Here is a 20314-nt window from a genome sequence, read left to right as displayed (position 1 = left end):
TTAAAAATCATGCATATGACCCTGCCAGTCGCGATTGAAACATGTACAGTGCATGAGCACGTAAAAAATCGGTGTGCCCAATACAAATCGGCTGATAATGAGAAACTTGCCTCCCACAAGGCAGAGAGTGTGCAGGCCATCTCCCAGATGCAGCGCCTCAGCATTGAAGACAGCGGCCATTTTGCACGCTTTTCCCGGGCCCCACACATGCCTGATCCTAACTGGATGACGAAGCTGCCGACACCCACACTGCGCAGGTGCAGACGTCTGCCGACCGCACTGCGCATGTGCGGCGACGTATACCGCGTCACGACGCCGACATCATGACGTGCCCGAACTGTGCCAACGCCCACTTAAAGGGACACTGTCCTGCAAGAGGCAGGCCATGTTTAAACTGCGGGAAGCCTGGACACTATGCAGCCTTGTGCAGGTCTGCACCACCAGTCAGGCTTCAATCACGCCCATTGACTGTCGACCCCACCACCACCCCTCCGGCAGACGACCAGGATCAGACGCAAGCCACAGAGACTGGACTTATGAACATTTGTTCTGTTTGCTAGGTTCTGTGTTCTCGCATTAGACAGCTGTTTTCACATGTACATATGTTCACATCCACTGCATGTATATATGTTAATCTTGGCCTATTCTTGTAAAGACGCTCACATATGTCATCCAAACATTAAAAAAAGGGGAGATGTCATGATATGCAGGCACACACACACATAATGATATACAGACAAGCAGCTAATGGACACAGAGAACAGGACATGACCAATAAGCTGGCAGGACACTCAGGGGTGGGATCTGACTATAAAAGACACGAGGCAATCGCACTCCGCCTCTTTCCACTGAGGAACATCTAGAGAGTCAGTCAAGGGTGTTGTTACAATCTCACACCTCCACCGCGTGGCTAAGAGCTAGTCTGGTTCAGTCAGACAGAGTAACCACACTTAAGTTAGCAGAGAGTCGAACTCACAGAGAACTGTGCTAACTGTGCTATTAGTTCAATAAACCTGAGTGAACTAATTTCAAGGTCTGGAGTATCTTTCTTATCTAAACTGCATCCAGTTGCAGCCAGTGTTAGACCAGTGTACCTAACACAAAAAGGGAGTGCTGTACTGTCAGTGGGTCAGTACTGAGTGAGCACAGCACTGTCAGAGGGTCAGTACTGAGGGAGTGCTGCACTGTCAGAGGGTCAGTTTGTGGGAGTGCTGCACTGTCAGAGGGTCAGTACTGAGGGAGTGCTGCACTGTCAGAGGGTCAGTACTGAGGGAGTGCTGCACTGTCAGAGGGCCAGTACTGAGGGAGTGCTGCACTGTCAGAGGGCCAGTACTGAGGGAGTGCTGCACTGTCAGAGGGCCGGTACTGAAGGAGTGCTGCGCTGTAAGAGGATCAATACTGAGGGTGTGCTGCGCTGTCAGAGGGTCAGTACTCATCTGCCATGATTCCTGCTTTACAACAGTGTTTACAGTTCAGTAAGCGTTTCATTGGCTGTGAATTTTCTTTTGGGACGTGCTGAGTTGGAATGTGTGCTAGCAAAATGAAAGTCTTTCTTTCTTCAATCCCTGGATTTCCTCGTGCAGGGGAATGTCCTGTCGGTGATTGTGACTATAGTAACATTGTGACTGTAGCAATATTCTCACACTTCTGCATAGTTGCCAAACACTCTGGTCTTGTTGTTGAGTTTGCCACTTACTTCGCAGGGTCTGTTTTTGAGGGCCTGCTTAACTACCCCATTAAGGATTTGCAAATAGGTTTGAAATGCTGTCTGCCACATTTAATTGTATGGCAGAACAGGCTGAATGGCCTCCTTCTGTTCCCATATTGCTCATATCGTGTGCTAATTAAATTAAGGGGATGGTAGAATTGAACATTACTGGACTAGCGATCCAGAGGCCTGGACTAATGTGACAGTGATTCGAACCCCCATGTCGGAGGGTGGGAATTGTAATTCAATTCAGTATTAAATCTGGAACTCCGCCTGATCTCCATTTGACCACAGACCCACAGTAATCTGGTTGACTCTGAAATCTAGCAAGCCACTAGGTTGGACCAAACCACAATGGAAATGTTAGAACTATGGCTGTATCTTCACGACATGGACAGCGCAGTTTAAGAATGTGGCTTACCACTCAAGGGAACATAGAGATCATAGAATCATAGAATTTACAGTGCAGAAGGAGGCCATTCGGCCCATCGAGTCTGCACCAGCTCTTGGAAAGAGCACCCTACCCAAGCCCACACCCCCACCCGACCCACAAAACTCAGTAACCCCACCCAACACTAAGGGCAATTTAGGACACTAAGGGCAATTTAGCTTGGCCAATCCACCTAACCTGCACATCTTTGGACTGTGGGAGGAAACCGGAGCACCCAGAGGAAACCCACGCACACACGTGGAGAACATGCAGACTCCGCACAGACAGTGACCCAAGCCGGGAATCGAACCTGGGACCCTGGAGCTGTGAAGCAATTGTGCTAACCACCATGCTACCGTGCTGCCCCCTGGACAATAAATGGTGACCCTGCCAGCATCGTGAGTAAAACAAAGCAAACTACTGACAAGCAGAAGTTGGAAAATTCCTTGTTTCTTGGGTTGGCCGTTGCTTAGCTTGGATACTCGATAAGGATATGAAGTGGGTCCGTTTCTCGGTCACCCTTCTCCTCACCCTTTGTACAAAGCTGTGCGTTGTTGCTGTGACACCTGTCGTGTTATTCACCCTGGGGTAACACGGACTGCAACAGGATGCAGATAGACTATAAAGCATACACCTAACGTAGGCGTTGGTTCAATACGATTTATTGAACTTCTGTAACAATGCACACAGCTGGCTGTGGGTTGACTCTCTACTACTCTAAGTAAACTAACTCCAACTATCTAAACCAGGCTAGCTCTGATCCACGTGTAGAAAGTGCTAAATGATATATACACGCTGACTGTCACTACAGTTGTCACCAGTGGAAAGAGGCGGAGTGCTGATGCCTCGTGTGTTTTATAGTTGGAAGCCCCCCTCTGGTGTTCTGCCTGGTGATTGGTTGTGTTCTGTCCTGTATGTTGATTGGCTCACCTGGGTGTCTGTCACTGCCTGCTTTTACCTCATGATGTGCATGGGTGCATATTATGACAACACCCTCTTTTTAAAAAATAAATTTAGAGTAACCAATTCATTTTTTCCAATTAAGGGGCAATTTAGCGTGGCCAATCCACCTGACCTGCACATCTTTGGGTTGTGGGGGTGTGACCCACGCAGACACGGGGAGAACGTGCAAACTCCACACGGACAGTGACCCAGAGCCGGGATTCGAACCCGGGACCTCGGCGCCGTGAGGCAGCAGTGCTAACCACTGCGCTGCCGTGCTGCCCTCTCTGCTGTGACACAATCGTGATGATGATCTCAGCCTTACCAGTCCTGGTCCACTTGACTGATGCCTGGTGACTTGACATGCCTCAGTGAATGATAACGCAGGACAAAGAAGGCGTATCCTCAAAGGGAAAAAAAGATCATGACTCGTATTGTCTGGAGGCACCTTCCTCTGGAGTCGAACCCCAATCCCTGAAGTGTGTGACGAGTGGGGGAGGGGAGTTGTTGATGGCATTTTAATCTGGGCCAAGTGACCACTTCCTGTGCCATAAACGATCTACAATTCTCGATATTTTTATGTCACAGAAAATGATCTGAGTCCATGCTGGGTTATCCCAATCTGTAAGCCAACTTTCTTTAAAAAAATATATATATTTATTAAAGTTTTTTAACACAATTTTTCTCCCTTACAAACAATAACCCCCCCCCCCCACCACCCCGCCCGTAACAAAAAAAAAACGGGAAATCGCGCAGAGCAAGATATATACATGGCAAAATGATATATTTACACAGCTATGTACACTGGCCCTCTCCCGTACGTGCCAGTTTCCCCAAGCCTTCATGTTATCTCTTGCTCATCCACCTTCCCAGGCAGTCCCCTCTCTGCCCCCCCTCCTCCCAGGACGTCCCCCCCCCCCCCCTCCTCCCAAGGTTGCTGCTGCTGCTGACCGACCTTCCTCTAACGCTCCGCGAGATAGTCTAGGAACGGTTGCCACCGCCTGCAAAACCCCTGCGCAGACCCTCTCAAAGCGAACTTAATCCTCTCCAACTTTATGAACCCAGCCATATCATTTATCCAGGCCTCTAGGCTGGGGGGCTTCGCCTCCTTCCACATTAGCAAGATCCTTCGCCGGGCTACTAGGGACACAAAGGCCAGAATGCCGGCCTCTTTCGCCTCCTGCACTCCCAGTTCGTCCGCTACTCCAAATATTGCTAGCCCCCAGCTTGGCTTGACCCGGACTTTCACCACCTGAGATATTGCTCCCGCCACTCTTCTCCAGAACTCCTCCAGTGCCGGGCATGACCAAAACATATGGACATGGTTCGCCGGGCTCCCTGAGCACCTTCCACATCTGTCCTCTACCCCAAAGAACCTACTCAACCTCGCCCCCGTCAAGTGCGCTCTGTGGACCACCTTAAATTGTATCAGGCTGAGCCTGGCACACGAGGAGGAGGAATTAACCCTACCTAGGGCATCAGCCCACAGACCTTCCTCGATCTCCTCCCCCAGCTCCTCCTCCCATTTACCCTTCAACTCTTCTACCAGCGCTTCCCCCTCTTCTTTCAACTCCTGGTGTATTTCCGACACCTTGCCCTCCCCGACCCATACACCTGAGATCACCCTATCTTGAACGTCTTGTGCGGGGAGCAAAGGGAATTCCCTCACCTGTCGCCTCACAAAAGCCCTCACCTGCATATCTCTAAAGGCATTTCCCGGGGGTAACTCGAACTTCTCCTCCAGTGCCCCTAGGCTCGCAAACGTCCCGTCGATTAACAGGTCCCCCATTCTTCCAATCCCCGCCCGATGCCAGCTCTGGAACCCCCCGTCCATCTTCCCAGGGACAAACCGGTGGTTACCCCTGATCGGTGACCACACCGATGCTCCCATTGCACCCCAGTGCCGTCTCCACTGGCCCCAGATCCTTAGCGTTGCGGCCACCACAGGGCTCGTGGTATACTTTGTCGGCAAGAGCGGCAGCGGTGCCGTCACCAACGCCCCCAGGCTCGTTCCTTTACAGGACGCCATCTCCATCCTCTTCCATGCCGCCCCCGCTCCCTCCATAACCCACTTTCGGATCATCGCCACATTTGCTGCCCAGTAGTAGCTCCCCAGGATTGGCAGCGCCAACCCTCCTCGGTCCCTACTGCGTTCTAGGAACCCTCTCCTTACTCTCGGGGTCTTATTCGCCCACACAAACCCCATAATACTCCTGCCTACTCTCTGAAAAAAGGCCTTAGTGATCACGATGGGAAGGCACTGAAACACAAACAGAAACCTCGGAAGGACCACCATTTTGACCGACTGCACTCTACCCGCCAGCGAGAGTGGTAACATGTCCCATCTTTTGGAATCCTCCTCCGTTTGCTCCACCAACCTCGTCAGATTCAGTTTATGTAGGGTCCCCCAACTCCTGGCTATCTGGATCCCCAGATACCGAAAGCTCCCCTCCGCCCTCCTCAGCGGTAGATCCCCTATCCCTCTTTCTTGGTCCCCCGCCTGTAATACAAAGAGCTCACTCTTCCCTACATTGAGCTTATAGCCCGAAAACTCCCCAAACTCCCTTAGAGTCTGCATGATCTCCACCATCCCCTCCATTGGATCCACCACGTACAGCAACAGGTCATCCGCATATAGTGACACCCGATGCTCTTCTCCCCCTCGGACCACCCCCTTCCATTTATTAGACTCCCTCAATGACATGGCCAATGGTTCGATTGTCAATGCGAACAACAGGGGGGACAGGGGGCACCCCTGCCTCGTCCCTTGGTACAGTCGAAAGTACTCCGACCTCCGCCGGTTCGTCACTACGCTTGCCATCGGGGCTCTGTAAAGGAGCTTAACCCAATTGATAAACCCTACCCCGAACCCAAACCTGCGCAGCACCTCCCAGAGGTACTCCCACTCTACTCGGTCAAAGGCCTTCTCCGCGTCCATAGCTGCCACTATCTCCGTCTCTTCCTCCTCCGATGGCATCATTATCACGTTTAAGAGCCGCCGCACATTGGTGTTTAGTTGCCTGCCCTTTACAAATCCCGTCTGGTCCTCGTGGATTACCCCCGGGACACAGTCCTCGATCCTCGTGGCCAGCACTTTTGCCAGCAACTTTGCATCCACATTGAGGAGCGAGATCGGCCTGTACGATCCACATTGCAGTGGGTCCTTGTCCCGCTTTAGGATCAACAAAATTGTCACTTCCGACATTGTCGGGGGCAGGGTCCCCTCCTCTCTTGCCTCATTAAAGGTCCTCACCAGTAGCGGGGCCAACAGGTCTGCGTACTTCCTGTAGAACTCCACCGGGAATCGGTCCGGTCCCGGGGCCTTCCCCGCCTGCATGCTCCCCAAACCCTTGCTCAGCTCCTCCAACCCGATTGTGCCCCCAAACCAGCCACCTCTTGCTCCTCCACCCTCGGGAATCTCAGCTGATCTAGGAATCGTCTCATCCCCTCTTCCACCGCTGGGGGCTGGGATCTGTACAGCTCTTCATAAAAGGCCTTGAATACCTCGTTTATTTTCGTCGCACTCCGAACCGTGGCTCCCCTTCCATCTTTGACTCCCCCTATTTCCCTCGCTGCCATCCTCTTACGGAGCTGGTGTGCCAGCATCCGACTAGCCTTTTCCCCATACTCGTAGGTCGCCCCCTGCGCTTTCCTCCACTGTGCCTCCGCCTTCCCTGTGGTCAACAGGTCAAACTCCGTCTGGAGCCGTCGTCTTTCCCCAAGTAATCTTTCCTCCGGGGCCTCTGCGTATCTCCTGTCCACTCTCAAAATCTCCCCCACTAACCTCTCCCTTTCCATGCCCTCTGTCTTCTCCCTATGAGCCCTAATGGAAATGAGCTCACCCCTGATCACCGCCTTCAACGCCTCCCATACCACTCCCATCCGCACCTCCCCGTTGTCGATGGCCTCCAAGTACCTTTCGATACACCCCCTCACCTTCCCACACACCACCTCCTCCGCCAGCAGTCCCACATCCAGCCGCCACAACGGGCGTTGGTCCCTCTCCTCTCCCAGCTCCAGTTCCACCCAGTGTGGGGCATGGTCCGAAACGGCTATAGCCGAATACTCCATCCCCTCCACCCTCGGGATGAGCACCCTACCCAGAACAAAGAAATCTATCCGGGAGTAGGCTTTGTGTACATGGGAGAAGAAAGAAAATTCCCTGGCCTGCGGCCTTGCAAACCGCCATGGGTCCACTCCCCCCATCTGATCCATAAACCCCCTAAGTACCTTGGCCACCGCCGGCCTCTTTCCAGTCCTTGATTTGGAGCGGTCTAGTGCTGGATCCAACACTGTATTGAAGTCCCCTCCCATTATCAGGCCTCCTATCTCCAGGTCCGGAATGCGCCCCAACATGCGCTTCATGAATCCTGCATCATCCCAGTTCGGGGCATATACGTTTACCAACACCACCCACATCCCTTGCAGCCTACCGCACACCATTACATATCGCCCTCCATTGTCCGCTACAATAGTCTTGGCCTCAAATGACACATGCTTTCCCACCAATATTGCCACCCCTCTATTCTTCGCGTCCAGTCCCGAGTGGAATACCTGTCCTACCTACCCCTTTCTTATCCTGACCTGGTCCGACACCTTCAGGTGTGTCTCTTGGAGCATGGCCACGTCCGCCTTCAGTCCCTTTAAGTGCGCGAACACTTGAGCCCTCTTCACCGGCCCATTCAGGCCCCTCACATTCCACGTTATCAGCCAGATTGGAGGGGCTCTCACCCCCCCCCCCCCCACGCCCCGCCGACTAGCCATCTTCTTTTCTGGGCCAGTCCCGTGTCCACGCCTCCCTCACCCTCCAGTTCCCCAGAGGGGGAATCCCCGTCCCGACCACCTCTTCTGTGTCCCATTCCCTTTTGGCCAGTGCCGCAGCAACCCTTTCCCCCCCCATCACCCCCCCTCCCCTCCCCCCCCGCTAGACCCCTGTCTAGCTTTTTCGCCCCCCCCCCCATGTCACTCCCGTAAGTCAGCTGACGCCTGCTGACCCCGGATGTAAGCCAACTTTCTCAAAGGAACCTCACTAACACTTTTCAATGTCTCACTTTTGTTGTCCATTTTTTTTAGCTGTCCAAACAGGAATCCCTGCAATGGAAGATTGCAGGCCTGCAGAAGGAAAACACTAACCTGGAAGGTCAGTACAACAACAAATTGCATTTGCATTGCAGCTTTAATGTACAGTAAGAAGTCTTACAGCACCAGGTTAAAGTCCAACAGGTGTGTTTGGAATCATTAGCTTTCGGAAGGATGAAGAAGCAGCTCTCCGAAAGCTAGTGATTCAAAACAAACCTGTTGGACTTTAACCTGCTGTTGTAAGACTTCTTACTGGGCCCACCCCAGTCCAACGCCGGCATCTCCACATCATAGCTTTAATGTAATAGCTGATCCCAACTGATGCTTCACAAGAGCGTGCTTAGACAAAATTTAATACAAACCCACTTCAGGAAATATTTGTTAAAAGAAGTAGGCTTTGGGCAGCACGGTGGCGCAGTGGTTAGCACTGCTGCCTCACGGCACCGAGGTCCCAGGTTCGATCCCGGCTCTGGGTCACTGTCCGTGTGGAGTTTGCACATTCTCCCCGTGTTTGCGTGGGTTTCGCCCCCACAACCCAAAGATGTGCAGGGTAGGTGGATTGGCCGCACTAAATTGCCCCTTAATTGGAAAAAATGAATTGGGTACTCTAAATTTATTTCTAAAAAGACAAAAAAAGAAGTAGGCTTTAAGAAGAGTTTAAAAGCGAGGGGGCGGAAGGTTTAGGGCCCAGACAGCTGAAGGCATGGTGCCAGTGGCGGAGCGATTAAAATCAGGCTGAAGAGGTCAGAACAAGTCGAAAACAGAGACCTCAGAGGGTATGGGATTGGTGGAGGTTACAGGGAGGGGGAGTAGTGTGGGACACGCGGAGGTTACAGAGAGTGGGGGGGGGGGGCGGGACTGGTGGCAGTTATAAAGTGAGGGAGGTGAAGGTGGATGGAATTGACAGATGTTACAGAGAGGGAGGGGAGGGGAAGTGTGGGACTGGTGGAGGTTACAGGGAGGGGGAGGAGTGTGAGACTGGTGGGTTTGAGGCAGTTTACAGAGTGTGATGTGGGGGTGTTGGGTGTGGTAAAATAATGGCGGGCCACATGGGTCATTTTCCCGCTGGCGGGGAAGTTTCTCAATGATAGGCTGTAAAGGGATTGTTTTCTCACTCCCATCGATTTAGGAAGCAGATTTGCATAATTAAAGAGCATTTCAGGGCCATTTCATGGGACTGCCATTACCTCCTGGTGATGGTGGGGTGACCCTGACCACCCCCCCCCCTCATGGAGGCAGTCTCCCTGAAGCAGCTATGGGGTGCGGGGATGATGGAAACCAGAGGATGCACTCCCCCAGACTGGAGGCCAGGAAAGGCAGCCCTTGCCGCCCAGTAATTCTACTGGAGAGATCCCCCCCACCCCATCTTCTGGAGTCTACCATCCTTGGACCCCCTAACGTTGAGTATTCGCTTATCTGTCTGAGGCTGCCTCCATTTTGAGGGGCTCCTGGGGTTACCCACCTTGCTCAGCTGCGCCGAACTCTGGGTGGGGGCTGGCTTCAGAGCTGCCAGCCCTTTGATTGGGCCAGGCACATGGAGATCCCATCACTGTGCGGCGAGCCTGCAGGCAGCCAATAAGGACGCCGCTTGCAGTAACATTTCTGAGGCGGCCCTGCTGGTCAGAAACCCAGCGCCCACATTTCAGCCAGACATCGGGGGTCCCAACACCATTCAGTAGAGGGGAGGGGAGGAGCAAAAACAATACAAGGGAGCAATTGTGTTTTGAATTCAGGGTCAAACACGCAATGAAAACAGAGTTTATTGTCAGGTGTACCGAGGTACAGTGAAAAGTATTGTTCTGCGTACAGTCCAGACAGATCGTTCCATACATGAAAAACGTAGGACACACGAAAAATACAAAATGCAAATACATCGACATAGACATCGGGTGAAGCACACACAGTGTAATTCTAGTCAGTAGAGAACATGCGTGGAGAGATCAGTTCAGTCCATAAGAGGGTCATTCAGGAGTGTAGTAACAGCGGGGAAGAAGCTGTTTGTGAATCTGATCTCAGACTTTTGCATTTCCTGCCCAATGGAAGAGATTGGAAGAGGGAATAACCCTCTTTGGGAGGGGTCTTTGATTACGCTGCCCGCTTTATCAAGGCAGCGGGAGGTGTAGACACAGTCAATGGATGGGAGATATGTTCGCATGATGGACTGGGCGGTGTTCACAACTCTCCATAGCTTCTTACGGTCTTGGGCCGCTGGATTAGTTGCTGGACGAGTAATCTAGAGACCCATGATAATGATCTGGGGACCCGGGTTCGAATCCCACCACAGCAGGATGGAATTTAAACTCAATACAATATCTGGAATTAAAAGTGTAATAATGACCATGAAACCATTGTCAATTGTCGTAGAAACCCATCTGGTACACTGATGTCCTTTGGGGAGGAAATCTGCCATCCTTACCTGGTCTGGCCTACATTTGACTCCAGACCCACAGCAATGTGCTTGACTTTTAAATGCCCTCTGAAATTGCCTAGCAAGCCACTCAATTGTATTCAGCCACTACGAAAACAGAAAAAAGGAATGAAACTGGACAGACCCCCCCGGCATTGAACCAGCCACCAGAACCAGGCAAACGCAGCCCTGCCAATCCTGAAAAGTCCTCCTTACTAACGTCTGGGTAGCAGGAGGTGCAGACAGAGTTAATGGATGGGAGATATGTTCGCATTATGGACTGGGTGGTTGGGAGAGCTGTCTCACAGACTCATCAAGCAACAGCCTAACAGTCATACTCACAGAATCGTACCTTACAAACAATGTCCCAGACACCACTATTACCATTCCTGGGTATGTCCTGTCTCACTGGCAGGACAGACCCAGCAGAGGTTACGGCACAGTGATATACAGCCGGGAGTGAGTTGTCCTGGGAGTCCTCAACATCAACTCTGCACCCCATGAAGTCGCATGGCTTCAGGTTGAACATGGGCAAGGACACCTCCTGCTGATTACCACATAGCGGCCACCATCACCTGACGAATCAGTACTCCTCCATGTTGAACACCACTTGGAGGAAGCATTGAGGATGGCAAGGGCGAGAATATGCACTGGGTGGGGGATTTCAATGTCCATCACCAAGAGTGGCTCGGTAGTACCACCATAGACCTAGCTGGCCGGGTCCTAAAGGAGATAGCTGCTAGACTGGGATGGGCAGCAGGTGGGGAGGGAACCAACAAGAGGGAGAAACATACTTGACCTCATCCTCATCAATCTGCCTGCTGCAGATGCATCTGTCCATGACAGTATCAGTGGAAGTGACCACCGCACAGTCCTTGTGGAGACAAAGTCCCAACTCCCCATTGAGGATACCCTCCATCATGCTGCGTGGCACTGCCACAGTGCTAAATGGGATAGACTTCGAACAGATCTAGCAACTCAAGACTGGGCATCCAGGAGGCGCTGTGGGCCACCAGCAACACAATTGTAATCAACCACAATCTGCAATCTCAATGCCCGGCATATTCCCCACTCTACTATTACCACCAAGCCAGGGGTTCAACACTGGTTCAATGAAGAGTGCAGGAGAGCATGCCCGAAGCAACATCAGGCATACTGAAAAAGGAGTGTCAGCCTGGTGAAGCTACAACACAGGACTATCTCTGTGCCAAACAGCATAAGCAACAAGTAATAGACAGAGCTAAGCGATTCCAAAACAAACACAAGAATTCGGTGTTACTTTAAAACTATGTACCTAAAAGTTGTGTTGGACAAAATGATTAAATGAATTTGCAGAATATGTGTTTTTAATCCTTAATTTAAAACTGGGGCTTAATATTTACGCTATCAGCTTAAACAGCTATCGTTTACCTATATTAGGTGTATTAGACATACCTGGCATCTACACACATCCAGCCATGAATGATGGTGGACAATTAAACAACTCACTGGAGGAGGAGGCTCCACAAATATCCCCATCCTCAATGATGGAGGAGCCCAGCACATCTGTGCAAAAGACAAGTCTGAGCGTTTGCAACAATCTTCAGCCAGAAGAGCCGAGTGAATGACCCATCTCGATCTCTCCCGGAGGTCCCCAACATCAGATATGTCAGTCTTCAGCCAATACGATTCACTCCACGTGATATCAAGAAACAGCTGAAGGCACTGGATACTGTAAAGGCTATGGACCCTGACAGTATGCTGTCAATGGTACTGAAGACATGTGCTCCAGAACTTGCCGCACCCCTATCCAAGCTGGTATAGTACAGCTGCAACACTGGCATCTACCCGGCCATGTGGAAAACTGCCCAGGTGTCCTATATATAAGAAACAGGAAAATTCCAACCAAGCCAAGTACCGCTCTATCAGTCTGTCTCCAGTGATGAAAGGAGTCATTAACACAGCTATAGAGTAGCACTTACTCATCAATAATCTGCTCATGAAAGCTCAGTTTGGGTTCTGCTAGGGTCACTCAGCTCCTGACCGCATTACAGCCTTGATTGAAACATGGATTACAGAGCTGAATGCCAGAGGTAAAGTGAGAGTGACTGCCCTTGACATCAAGGCAGCATTTGACCGAGTGCGGCATCAAGGAGCCCTAGCTAAACTGGGACCAATGGGAATCAGGGGGAAACTCTCCGCTGGTTGGAGTCATACCTGGCACAAAGGAAGATGGTTCTGGTGGTTGAAGTTCAATCATCTCAGCTGCGGTGTTCCTCAGGGTAGTGTCCTCGGCATAACCATCTTCAGCTGCTTCATCAATGACCTCCCTTCCATCATAAGGTCAGAAGTGGGGATATTTGCTGATTACTGCACCATCCAGGACAAAGCAGCCCGCTTGATTGCTCCCCCTTCCACAAACATTCAAACCCTCCTCTACCGACGAACAGTGGCAGCCGTGTGTACCATCTACAAGATGCACTACTGATTTGCTGAGTTCAGCACCATTCATAACTCCTCAGATAATGAAGCAGTCCATGTCCAAATGCAGTAAGACCCAGACAATATCCAGGCTTGAGCTGACAAGTGGCAAATTACATTTGCATCACAGAAGTGTCAGGCAATGACCATCTCCTATAAGAGAGGATCTAACCACCGCCCCATGACATTCAATGGCATTACCATCGCTGAATCCCCCACAATCCACATCCTGGGGGTTACCATTGATCAGAAACTGAACTGGACTAGCCATATTAATACTGTGGCTACCAGGGCAGGTCAAAGGCTAGGAATTCTGCGCTAAGTAACCCACCTCCTGAACCACCCCCCTCCCACCCCAAAGCCTGTCCACCATCTACAAGGCACAAGTCAGGAGTGTAATGGAAGACTCTCCACTTGCCTGGATGAGTGCAGCTCCAACAACACTCAAGAAGTTTGACACCATCCAGGACAAAGCAGCCCGCTTGATTGCTCCCCCTTCCACAAACATTCAAACCCTCCACTACCAACGAACAGTTGCAGCCGTGTGTACCATCTACAAGGTGCGCTACAGGAACTCACCAAGGTTCTTTGTTCTTTGTTCCTGAGACAACACCTTCCAAACCCACAACCACTGCTATCTAGAAGGACAAGAGCAGCAGATACCTGGGGACCCCATTACCTGGAGATTCCCCTCCATGTCACTCACCATCCTGACTTGGAAATATATCGCTGTTCCTTCACTGTCGCTGGGTCAAAATCATGGAACTGCCTATCTCACAGCACAGTGGGTGTGCCTACAACTCAGGGACTGCAGCGGTTCAATAAAGCAATTCACCACCACCTTCTGAAGGGCAACTAGGGATGGACAATAAATACTGGCCTAACCAGCGACGCCAACATCCCAGTTTTAAAAATGGGACTGACACTTACCATTTCAATTTCTCTTTTGCTAGATGATCTGCAGAAGAAACAGAGAGAGGTTGATCAGTTGGTTGATCGTAACTCATGGCTGAATTCACAACAGTAAGAGTGGGTCTTTTTATACACAATTTTATAAATGCCAAAGGCTCAGAGACGTGCAGATTTGGAAAAAATATTTGAAAAAGCAAATCGGACAGGTCACTGGGGATAAAGTAAGAGGATTGGGGAAGGAGGGGCTCTCCCTCAGAACCCAAGCACAAACACGATGGGCTGAATGGCCACCTTCTGTGCTCTATCACTCTGCTGGAAGATAAGATACAAAGAAAGAAACATTTGTATTAATATCGGTCCTCAGGACTTCCCAAAGTGCTTTAAAGCCAATGACATCTTTTTGAAGCGCATTCACTGTCATAATGTACGCACAGCAAGATCCCACCGAGAGCATTGTGATAATGGTCATGTGATCTGTTTTCCTGATGTCAGTCAAAGGATAAAGTTTTAAAAGAAATTTAGAGTCCCCAATTCATTTTTTTTCCAATTAAGGGACAATTTAGCGTGGCCGATCCACCTAGTCTGCACATCTTTGGGTTTTGGGGGCGAAACCCACACAAACACGGGAAGAATGTGCAAACTCCACACGGACAGTGACCCAGAGCCGGGATCGAACCTGGGGCCTCGGCGCTGTGAGTCGGCAATGTTAACCACTGCCACCCGTGCTGCCCTCGGTCAAAGGATAAATATCAGTCAAGGAGATGGAAAACCCCTCCTCCTTTCTTCAAAATTATGCCATGGGATCCGGACTGAGGGAGCATACGGTGCCTCGGATTAACATCGCATCCGAAAGGTTGCTGCTCCAACAGGGCGGCTCTCCCTCTGTACTGCACCTGGAGTATTAGCCTGGATCATGGGCAGGATTAGGGGTGGCACAGTGGCTAACACTGCTGCCTCACAGCGTTAGGGACCCGGATTCAATTCCGGCCTTAGGTGACTGTGTGGAGTTTGCACGTTCTTCCCGTGTAAACGTGGGTTTCCTCCGACTGCTCCGGTTTCCTGCCACAGTCCAAAGATGTGCAGGTTAGGTGAATTGGCCATGTTAAATTACCCATTAGTGTCCAAGGGTTAGGTGGGGTTACGGGGATAGGGAGTGGGAGTGGACTCTTTCAGAGGGTTGGTGCTAACTCGATGGGTCGAATGGCCTCCTTCTGCACTGCAGGTATCACATGAGTCTATGTGCTCAAGTTCTGGAGTGGGGCTAAACTCTTTCTGACCCAGAAGTGAGCTTGTTACACACAGGAATCTGAAGAAATGATTGGCGAGCCTCAGAATCAGGCTTACATAGTGAGGAGGGGTGAATATTCTGGAGATTCTTTTCATTCCCGTTGGCCAAGAGGGTCCGGTTCAGCAGAGCTCCTTCTGCAGCAAGATAAAAATGAGGATAAAATTCACGATCAGGTGGACAGTACATGGGCTATCAGTGGATTGGGTTGATGGACTAATGCCATCTTCGTTTCTGTGCTTCACATTCCTATCATTCTTAATATTGGAATTAATTCCGATTTTATCTTAATTCCCTTACAGGTACGATTGTGGTCATAAACCCTGTCCCAAACAAGAAGATTACACCTGGTTCATCATTTTGATCTGTATTTTCTGCTTTTGCTTGGGGTTGTGCATATGCTATACGTGCAGTTAATTGTAAGTTGAGTCAAAGAAGAAGTAGCGACGGATTAATACCCAATAATGTAGTGGTATTGTCACTGGATTAGTAATCCAGAGACCCAGAGTAATGCTCTGGGAACCTCATTCGAAACTCACCACGGCAGATGTTGAAACTTGAATTCAATTTAAAAATCTCGAATTGAGAGTCTAATGATGGCCATGAAACCATTGTCAACTGCAACTGTAAAAACCCATCTGGTTCACCAATGCCCTTTAGGTAAGGCCGTCCTTACCTGGTCTGGCCCACATGTGACTCTAGATCCACAGCAATGTGGTTGACTCGTAACTGCCCTTCAGTTCAAGACCAATTAGGGAGGCCAGCAAATGGGCACATCCCATGAACAAATAAAGAAAGGAATGGGGTTAGGGGAGGGGTTGTAATATAAGGGTCTGGCATATATGTGATTAATGTGGGACTGAGTACAGTACCACCCAAGGCACATGACGCAGACCCAGGATCAGTATTGGTGTCGAGTGGAGACAGGAATGGATCTAAGCAGGGGCAGCGCGGTGGCGCAGTGGATAGCACTGCGGCCTGACGGCGACGAGGTCCCAGGTTCGCTCCCGCTCTGGGTCACTGTCCGTGTGGAGTTTGCTCATTCTCCCCGCGTTGGCGTGGGTTTCGCCCCTACAACCCAAAAACGTGCAAGCTAGGTGGATTGGCCACACTAAATTGCCCCTTAATTGGAAAAAATGAATTGGGTACTCTAAATTAAAAAAAAAAAGGAATGGACCTAAGCATGGAGGTAGCTCACAGTCTTTATAGTACATGTGTACATAGATCTAGTAGTTAATAATGACATCCAGTTAACCTACTTCTTTAGTGAGAGTGAATAACTGAGGGAGATGGTGCTGGGAAAATTGTTGGGATTGAAGGCGGATAAATCCCCAGGGCCGGATAATCTACATCCCAGAGTGCTTAAGGAAGTGGCTCTGGAAATAGTGGATGCATTGGTGGTCATCTTCCAGGATTCTGGAACAGTCTCTGCAGATTGGAGGGTAGCTAATGTTACTCCAATATTCAAAAAGGGAGGTAGAGAGAAAGCTGGGAATTATAGACCAGTACGCCTAACATTGGTAGTGGGGAAAATTCTTGAATCTATTATCAAAGACTTTATAGTGGAACATTTAGAAAGCAGTGGCAGGATCAGTCAGTGTCAGCATGGATTTATGAAGGGGAAATCATGCTTGACAAATCTATTGGAATTCTTTGAAGATGTAACCAGTACAGTTGACAAGGGGGAACCAGTTGATGTGGTATATTTGGACTTTCAGTTTGACTCAGTCCCACAGAAGAGATTACTGTGCAAGATTAAAGCGCATTGGATTGGGAGAAGTGTATTGAGGTGGATAGAAAACTGGCTGCCAGAGAGGAAACAAAGAGTAGGAATTAATGGGTCCTTTTCAAATTGGCAGGCAGTAACTAGTGGAGTACCACAGGGATCGGTGCTGGGATCCCAATTATTCACAATATATGGTAATGATTTGGATGAGGGCACAAAATGTAATGGCTCAAAGTTTGCAGATGATACCAAGCTGGGTGGGAGGGTGAACTGTGACAAGATGCAGAGATCCTACAGCATGATATGGACAGGATGGGCGAGTGGGCAAATCAATGGCAGATGCAGCATAATTTTGATAAGTGTGAGGTTATTCATTTTGGAAGCAAAAACAGGAAGGCAGATTACTACCTGAATGGTTGTAAATTTGGAGAGGGGAGTGTGCAGCGGGACCTTGGTGGCCTTGTGCACCAGTTGCTGAAGGTAAGCTTGCAGGTGTAGCAGGTGGTAAAGAAGGCTAATAGCGGGCAGCACGGTGGTGCAGTGGTTAGCACTGCTGCCTTGCGCTGCTGAGGTCCCAGGTTTGATCCCGGCCCTGGGTCACTGTCCATCACCACAACCCAAAGATGTGCAGGGTAAGTGGATTGGTAAGTGGATTGGCCAGGCTAAATTGCCCCTTAATTGGGTGCTCTAAATTTATTTTTTAAAAGATGGGGCGAGGGCAGCAGAAGGGGTTTGGTGGGTTGAACTTGGGGAAAGGTAATAACATGTTTGAAAACTTTTCCTTGTGCAGGGTTCTTCCAAAGACCTGAGATGAAGTGCGGTCCTCAATGTGCAGAGATGAAACAAGCTCCCCTGTGCAAAGTGGCTAATGGTGATCAGAGGAAGGAACATTGGGCGCAATTCTCCGAATAAATCTCTAGGTGTGGTCTCCAGCGGGAAACGAGATGTGATTCCCGTTTGGTAGTTCGGCACAATCCAGATCAGAATCCACCCGCACTGAAGCTTTTCTGGAGGTCGGGGTGGTATCTCACCAAAGCCCAGATTCTCATTTCATTGCAACTTGTCACTCCTAACTGTGTCGCTCGTGTCTTCATATTAACCAACTGAAGGCTTCCTCTGGAAGAAGTGTGGTTGGGTTTGCTGGACACTAAGACCTGTCGCCGAGTGTGGTTTCCAACCCACCTATTAAAGTAACAGTACTAAACAATTAGCCTGGCTTAGAGTTAATGTGGACACATCTGAGGCACAGAAAGTGAAAAGGCTGGCCAGGACATCAGTCTTACTCCAAATCTGCCACCCTTTTCATCTCCATCTGCATTCTGTGAAACTTGTCAATGAACCAATGAATCTTCCAGTCCTCAAAACGGTGACGTTTCCTCACTTTCTGCCGTCTGGCCATCTGCTAGTTCCGCAGAGATTGAAAACTCCAGATTCACTCTCGCCTCAATATCTTCTTTTCTCCTACTCCTGAACCCTGAACCTTAACCCGTCATGTCCCAACAAAAGTATGGATTAATCATAGAATTTACAGTGCAGAAGGAGGCCATTTGGCCCATCGAGTCTGCACCGGCTCTTGGAAAGAGCGCCCCACTTAAGCCCACGCCTCCACCCTATCCCCGTAACTCCACCCAATCTTTTTTGGACACTAAGGGCAATTTATCATGGCCTGTCTACCTGCACACCTTTGGACTGTGGGAGGAAACCGGAGCACCCGGAGGAAACGGCACAGACACAGGGAGAACGTGCAGACTCCCTACAGACAGTGACCCAAGCCGGGAATCGAACCTGGGACCCTGGAGCTGTGAAGCAACTGTGCTAACCACTGTGCTACCGCGCCGCCCAAATGACACAGTGCAACTTATTGGTCAAAGCTTGCTGTAATGGCACGCGGGGGAATGACTGAGCTCACTTGTCTTTCGCTGTGAAGATTGGTGACCTGGATTAACAGCGAGTGTTTCAATTTGTAAATTTACATAAAGCTCCATTTCCTTCTCTCACAATTAAAGTGACAAGCAATGCCTCGTGGCGTAATTTTTCTTTTGCAAATAGGAGTCGAATAAGAGAACCAGAAAACTTCTTAGAAAAGGATTGTATTGAGTTTTGTTTCTGTAACAGCTTATATTGGATTTCCTCGTAAATTGGGTGCTGTTGTTATTCATTCCTCTCTGATGCAATATCAGATAGGACCAGGACAAGCTCACTCAGCCCATCAAGCCTGTTGCATATATTAACCGAGTGACCACATAGATTTCAGATAATTGATTAAAAAAAACAAAGGGGAAGATGAGACGAGTACTTGTTGTACAGCAAGTTGTGATCTGGATGGTGCTGCGTAAAAAGAAGCAAATTCAATAATAACTTTCAAAAGGGAATTGGATATACTTTTAAAAGGCAACACTGCGGAGATGCGGGAAAGAGCCGGGGTGGGATTAATTGCACGGGCATTGAAGGGCTGAATGGCCTCTTTTTGGACTGAATGTTTCTATGATCATTTATACGACTCTGCAGACTTTCTCACATAAAATGTCAATGGGCCAATCATTGTTTTTTATATCTGTATTTTGTTTACTAAAACGGTTCTGTCCAGATTTGCAATAAAGTAAAACAATGTTTTTTTAAACTTGTATCGCGGGATAGATATCTCCTGCTTTCACTTAACTCCACGTTAAACCGCAATCATCCTGCAAACCACAGTGATTGGAACAAAGGGCATAATGAGGACACAAGGGGCTGGCTCCACACAGGATAATAGTCCAGCTCATTTATGCCAGCAAGTGATGGAAACTTGGCAGTCCATAACTCGGAGATCAATCCTTTTCCATGCTTGAGTTTCTGATTTAAACCATTAGTTGAGTGTGGGAGGGAATGAACCCTCATATAGATCATTGGGAATTCTTGTTTAGTTTCCAATCTTAACTCGCTCCGATCTATCGGTTATTCGATATCTAACCCTTTTGACTATCCCCTGATGAAATTGCATCCTGCAACTCCTTTAACAGAACGCAGTGCTGAATCCTCACTGACGTTATTGGTGAAATTGCCTTGCCTTCACGGAATAGGCCTAGCAATAGCTTGTGATGGGTGATGATAGAAAATATGGCAGCCATACACGTATTGACGGAATTCGTTTTCAGTCTGTGCATATTTCCTTTTGGCCGCAGCCAGCGACCGAGAGGCAAAACGATCGGACAGTCCCGGCCGTCACACATCCGATGGGACAGAACTGCCCCAATGCCACACAATGAAGCATCGCAGGTGGTATACAACAGATTCGAATGGGCAAAATGTGCAAACATCCCTGAAGAGGACAACCGGCATTTCACCTTTTTAAACGCCGCATCCGGGGCCTTGTCCCAAGCCCAAGG

General features: G+C 49.6%; 2 long non-coding RNA genes across 3 annotated transcripts; one reads left to right on the top strand and one right to left on the bottom strand.

The window, feature by feature from the left end:
- Positions 1-9901: 9901 nt before the first annotated feature.
- Positions 9902-15368, bottom strand: LOC140399584 (uncharacterized). Of its 2 annotated transcripts, XR_011937739.1 has the most exons (4): positions 15283-15368; positions 13957-13984; positions 10576-10674; positions 9902-10472 (listed from the first exon to the last, which is right to left on the bottom strand). It is a non-coding gene; the product is annotated as an uncharacterized lncRNA (long non-coding RNA). The 2 variants fall into 2 exon arrangements; XR_011937738.1 differs by lacking the exon at positions 10576-10674.
- Positions 13989-19573, top strand: LOC140399583 (uncharacterized). The gene is made up of 3 exons (XR_011937737.1): positions 13989-14049; positions 15526-15642; positions 17740-19573. It is a non-coding gene; the product is annotated as an uncharacterized lncRNA (long non-coding RNA).
- The last annotated feature ends 741 nt before the right edge of the window (positions 19574-20314 follow it).

Source organism: Scyliorhinus torazame, chromosome 23 (genome assembly GCF_047496885.1).
Source record: "Scyliorhinus torazame isolate Kashiwa2021f chromosome 23, sScyTor2.1, whole genome shotgun sequence".
NCBI lineage: Eukaryota > Metazoa > Chordata > Chondrichthyes > Carcharhiniformes > Scyliorhinidae > Scyliorhinus > Scyliorhinus torazame.
This window is presented reverse-complemented; position numbering and strand designations above follow the sequence as displayed.